We start from the raw sequence: 6,814 nt of genomic DNA, 5'->3' as shown, positions 1-6,814 counted from the left end.
ATTATTATTATTATTATTAAATAGTCTTTCATCTCAACTGACTAGTTCTTTACTTCTGCTCTTCCAGTTCTCTTCCCCTATCCGACTGGAGAGGGAGAATGGTGAGCAAACAAACTGTATGGTGTTTAGCTGCTTGCTCAGTTAAACCATAACAGTCAGAAACTATCCAGTGAAAAGTTCCCAGTTATTTTTAAATTACTCTGTTTCTTCTAAGTACAGTATAAAAATTACTTCTGGTAAACAATGCTAACAGATAAATTCTGTAATAAATCATAGTAATAAATGACTGCGTTCTATGCCCTCCTACTCTGTGTTGGATTCAAGCTGATTTTTAAGACAATTCAACATTGTTTTTAGAACAACTGTGGTGAAATCAGTTAGAAGGAAGTTAGTAAAACAGTTAGAAGAAGAACAAAACATACAATACAGCCCTAGTGGGTGATGGCCTGATGGCCAGACTCTAAGATGCTACTAGTAATAAACATGTTAGAAACATATTGTGACAGTCTAATGATCCCTGTCTTAATGTCCGGAGAGGTCAATTCCTAGTGCTTCAAGCAAGACAGAAAAATGCTTATAATGTTTACAACTTGGCAACGCTGAAATGAGAGGTAGAAATTTTGTCTTGAGCACACCTAGTAATATTGAGGCATTGCCATCCTTTGTACTAATCTAGCTATAGTTTACAGATACCGAGTCTTTACTCAGAATCAGTGGGATTTGCAAAAGTGCCCATTTGATTAAGAAACACTAATCGCATCAGCTTGCGTTAGCACTGATGCATTGCAGTCACCAGATGCTCCTGAAAATCCTATCTGTAATTTCATTCAGTAATACACCATTGCCTGTCCAGCTGCTCTGCCTCAATGCAAGATAGAGAAAGGCTTTTAACAAGAATTCTCTTGCTCTGATTAAATCTGTCTTGTAACCTGATTATTTGTTGGGGATACACAAATTTGGGAAGCAGAGGGTTAGAACTGCTTCCAGTTCTGCTCTGACACTGAAATTGCAGGTTTCTGAAATTGTCACTCTTTATGATCTTTTTAAAACAAAGTTAATTCATAGGTCAGCAGTTAAGCATCCCAGCTACATAACAAGTTAAAATCTGACAGAATTTATCTTCCTGAAAGATTTCTGTTCTTGCTTAGCTTTTAATATTTGCTCTCCTATTTTATGACGAGTCAGTACTGAGCTCAATGCTAACTACTATTTGAAAGTTTGTTTCAGTAACAGTGAGATGGGTTCAAAATGTAAATAAGTGTATGTTTGTAGCATTAAATGTGCAGCATCCACCTCTCTGAAAGCACTATTTTTGCAATTACACTGTGTTGAAAAAACTCAGCTATCTCTGCTTATTGGCTGTTTCTTTAGCACTCCTCAAATTATAGGAGTAAGTACAGCACTGGTAGTTTCATTGCCAGAGCCATAACATTAACACATCTTTAAATGAACTGTGGCAACACAGTTATAATCTCCTGTAGCATCAGTGGTATATGCCAACGCTACCTCAGTCACTGTCTATAAAACATGCTTCACAGTGCCACCAGGTGACATACAGAAATGAGTATAACTGTTGTTGCTTGTGCTGATTTCTTAGGATAAAATATGTGGATTCGGCCTCAGGTTACTTTGCAAACTGAAACCTGAATCCAGGAACTATCTCCAGAATCTTGTTGAGTCCAAGTACTGATGTTTCACTTCAAAATCAGATTTGGATTTTTATTCAGTTACCTCAATCATGTGAAATCTTTCCACCCCTTACTCTTTTTCCACTCTCTCTATCAAACCAAATTCCCTTGTATTAAAATGTAGGCAGTCTTTTGATTACCCAGTCATATTCTTTCCCTTGTTGAGCCATTTACTAGCTGCTCTCTTGACACTGCAAGTTTCTCCACCTTTGCTGTTCTCCACAGATCGTTTTTGGTCTGATCCTATGTGAAAGAGGTCTCGCAAGATGTGTCCGTGGTCTCTGTTGCTCTTAACTGTGTGGTAGAGAAATCTGTCGTGGCTGTGCTGAAACAGAGTGTGTATACACATGCTTCATATATACGTTACATACAAAATATGTGTATATATTTTACACAAAAAAACTCAGGGAACCAAGAGAGGATTAGCCAGCCTAGCAGAAACTTCTCAACATGTGTGATGTTAAAAGAAGTTTAGAAGTTTGTGCATATGCTGAGCCTTTTTTATCCTGGACGTATCAGAGCTAATGTACATACAGAATAGTTTAGTGCTTGTGTATTTATCAGTGCCAAGGACTGACAGGTTGTTTTCTATGCATTAGGTACAGCCTTACTGAAAAGGAAAGAAGGGTATGTATGCATATGTAGGAAGTAGAAAGGAATTCATCAATCTTGAGGGAGGAATGAGGGGGAGAGACACATAAGGGACTCCAGATAACTCTATGAGAGTTATAAAGTGAAGACCTTTATTCTATCAGAAGCTCTGCTTTTACAGTCTAAAATCCCTTAGTCACCCTACATAAACTTTTCTATTGGTTACATATGTGTCCATATTGTCTAAGCTAATACATGACTGGTTACTATCTTACACACATGTCACTGCCCACATCCTTTTTCCGGTTTGGTTTACTTCTGCTTCCGGATAGTTTACTTCCGCTTCCAGGTGGTTTACTTCCAGGTTGCATTGCCATACTTCCTCATTCTTTTATGTTCCCACAGAAGAAAAGTAAAAATATATTATATTTGGAAAAGTCCTGAAGTAAGTAACTGATTGGACACATATAGTTACTATGTACTGAGAAAAAATCTAAGTGCTCTTCAGATAAAAAATGTTCTTCCCTGTTTATATCAAATGGGTACAGTAAAGAATTAGTCCACAGATTTGTAAAAATTCTAGTTATGTTTTGAGTTACTAACTTCTCATTAAGCTGAAAACAATGCAGTTGCCTGTCCTGGAAGACAAAGGTTTATGTTTATGACTTTCTGAAAAGTTACATTCACTACAGTACAGCAACTGTAGTGAAAAACAGTGACAAACCCCAGCTTCTTTCGAAAAATGCCATTGTTGATTAATTGCAATATATTTAAACTGTGTATAGATTTCTCACAGTTGCCCAGTGAACACACTGTTTTCATTCTTCAGAGATTAACAATCTTTCTTGTGTGCTCAGGTTCTTTCCAGTTTAGGACACTGTGTCTTTTGAAGGATTTGTTTTCCTGGGTTGAACTTTAAGAACTCGAAACACCTTATCACACTTTCACAAGCTCGCTCTCTGAAGAAGGAAGAACAGGGCAGGGGGAAAGCCCATGGCTAGTGCCAGTTAAATCCAAGCTCTCAGGGGATTTGTGTTTCTTTTTGGCGTCAGATTAGGTGTTCAAACCAAGCGGTGTTGTGAGGCTGCGGGTGAGTGTTCATGAACTCTTAACAAGGCTAATCCCACAGCAGCACATTCCAGGCATCTAAAAGGTGCAAGGACTTCACTTGCTCTCATGTCTCGACGCTGCAGAAGGACTGGGTGCCTTGTTCAGGGGCAGTCACAAATGTGTTAATAGTGATGACCAACAGCAGGGAGACGTGCACAGCAAAGTTTGCTCCAGGACAGACTTAAATGCCAAGTTTGATGCTCAGGTAAAGAAGAGGAGGAAAATATGTTCTTGGTGGGATTTTGCAGCAAGGTTAATATAGAGAAAGACAGCCAAGAGATCTAAGTTATGAGTAAACTAAATCCAAGTATAAGTATGGCATATACTTTAGGGATTCACTGTGGACTTTAAATTGTATTGTGAATTAATAGTGAAAGACTGTTTATGAAATAAGAGAAAGAGAAGATAAGCTTCTTGCCCTACTATTCTTGAAAAAAGTTTTCTATACTTATACATTTTTTACTACTTTATTAATTCACACTATAAACAAGAGTTTAATGCATACTGCTTTGTTATTAATGTTTTGATTTCCTCAAGTTATTCTAGTTTTGTTATTAAGACTCCACGGCAAGTTATTAAGTATTATGCCTCTGAACCTTGCACTTCATTACAAATTATTAGTGTCACAGAAAGATAACTGGCATAGTCAGTGAAGCCAGATACTTTCTTTTTAGTTTGGAAGGACAAAGAATTATGAAATGAGTAAATTGTTTATTTTGGCATTATGACTCTGTCAGGTAGAATAGTATGTTGTTTGAGATCTAAAACTGGAAAGTCTTTCTTCCTGATGTGAATAAAGGACTTTTCAAATCAGACTATTACTTTTGCAGTACTACATTTGGAGATTTATGATGAAAATTAAAATTAAAATTATTGTAATATTTAACATAGCTTGGTTTATTTTCTACTTGCAAAGGCAGTACAAAAAAGAGCAGGAAAACATATTTTAAATGTCAGATTCTTGCTTTTTGAAAGCCTACATGTATACCTAAAGAAGAAATTTTCAGTGAAGTATCTGTTATGGCACATTTTTGTATTGGACCTTGAGGCTTAGAGAAATTGAACCAGTGGCCATCTTTAGAAGATATACTTTAGGTCTATGTAATAATTAGATTCACCATTGTAAATTGTTTGCAGAAAAGTATGCAAGATCTATGAATTTTAATAAAAGATATTTTTAGGCAATCTTGGCAACATGAATCATATGCTATCCGAGTTCTACAGAAGGAGCTGATTAGGGATGCCAGGAAGAAAAGTTGGCTTATAAAAGATCTTCATGCTTTCTATAGCAACTAGTGAATATTGCAGGCATGCATTTATGTTAAAACAAGCATGAAGATAAAACTGGTATTATTCCATAAGTGTTCCTTTTTTGTCAAAAAGTTACTATATTTATACACATCAAAGGAGATTCATAAATCTGCAGCTTCTTATCAGTGTGTGTCTTTTCAAGGCAGTAGAGAAAGCTTGTGTATTCTTGGAGCTGAAAGAGGAGAGATTTCAAGAATATCTGGTCCATATAGTAAATACGTAATTTCAAATGTTAATATTGCAATACCTGATTAATAGTTGTAACTTTCTTTTTCTCTACAGCAGTAAACAAAAAGAAAAACCCTAATTTTCTCCCATAATTTAGCTTCAAAATTTCTGCAGTGAGAGGGTCAAATGAAGTTCATAAAGTTCTTGAAAGTTCTAGAAAGTTAGTTTAGAAAAAGCCTTTCTTTGCCTGAAAAGACTACTAAAATGAGAAATCACTCAATGATTCACTAGACTTCTAAGTTGATTTGACTATACAATATACAATGTTGTGATCATGATTATTATTATTATTATTATTGTTATTATTATTATCACTTGCATCATAGGCTATGTGCTTGTAAGCATTTAGAAGTTATAATAAATTAGCACTTCAAGATAGTCTCTTCTATGTAAATTAAAACTTTTTTAGATTTTTCAGAATTTCTATTTTAGTATGCTTTCCTTAAACATGAAGCAAACCTTGCCCCACATTCTATAGTATGTTAACTTTCTGTTTGCTACTGTAAGGAAGAACTATCAAATATGGCTCTATTTAATGTTTTTAATAGACTTTTCTTTTTCCTAACTGTAAAAGGCATGGTAGGGGGGTCTGCTGTTCCTACAAAATACGAAGTTTAGCAGATTTTTCGAATAAAAATGCAAGTAGAGCAAAGATGGGATATTGTTATGTAACATGAGTGACCACTAGTTCAAGTACACGATTATCTTCTGTGAAAAAGGTAAAAAATAACTTTTTATGTACTGAGAGTGATAAGTAATGGGTGTAGATAGAAATTCTTATTGTAATACTTTACACTAGTGACATTTACTGACTCCAAGAAATTTCCACAGTTCACAGTGATTTTCAGAAGTCCCAGAAGCACAGGTTTCTGGGTTTAAACGTGAAAAACAGGATGCAGATTGAGTTGGAAAAAAAGGTAACATTAGATTGTTCGTAAGGTAACATCAGTTAGTAAAGGTAATACTGAGATAGGTTACTATCTGTCCTTACATTATAAAAGGTAACATTAGTTCAATAATGTTATTAAGGCAATCTCGTATATTCTCTTTCGATAGAGGCAAGATGCTCAGATTTCCCTTATCCTCATTTCACATAACTCTCAGTTAACTTTTTCAGAGCTCATAGTTTATAGTTCTGTTTATGTGGTGCAATTAAACAAGTAATTTTATTATTTAAATACATTTTATTAAATTTATCTGTTTGAAATGAAATTTTACAGGACAGTTTGAATAACCTCCTTAATAAATGAAATAATTTAATTCTGTCTGGGAGAACCTTTTAGAGAGCTTGCCAAAATTTGTATTATATGTAGTGAGGACTGTCTAGATAATTAAAAATATTTCAGAACTCTGAAAGTATCTTGGGTTTTGTTTCATTTTTCTTTTCTTCCCATCTGATTTTCTTTCAAGAAAGATCTTCTGAGTATATGAAAATTAACACTGTGCTGAGGGAAATTATTTGCTTTCCCGTGATCATGTTCGGGAAGATCTTGAGTGTTATGAACAATGAAACATAATTTCATCGAACTTAGCCATTTTTAAAGTACATCAGCTGGTCATCTGACTCATAATCTCTCAAAGTTTCTTGTGGCTCATTTCACATACAGATTTTCCTTTTTTTTTTTTTTGTTACGGAGTCAGTATTTTCTGTCTCCATGCTAAACACCGTGCTCTGTATTTGTATAAAAAACTGCAGTGGAATCATGGTGTTATAAGTCTTATTGTAAGATATTTACTTTCTAGTTTCTGAGATTATTTTTTTTAATTAGAGATTACTTGGTTTTATTAGTAAAATGCATATTGGAGTTTTTTAAAGTATTTTAAATTAATAGATGTGTTTTTTTCCTCTACCATGCAGAAAGTCTTACAGTTTGTACTCATTCTTT

This window comes from Mesitornis unicolor, unplaced genomic scaffold (assembly GCF_000695765.1).
Source record: "Mesitornis unicolor isolate BGI_N332 unplaced genomic scaffold, ASM69576v1 scaffold7683, whole genome shotgun sequence".
Lineage (NCBI taxonomy): Eukaryota > Metazoa > Chordata > Aves > Mesitornithiformes > Mesitornithidae > Mesitornis > Mesitornis unicolor.
The sequence above is the reverse complement of the archived record's forward strand: the minus strand, read 5'-3'. Positions refer to the sequence as shown.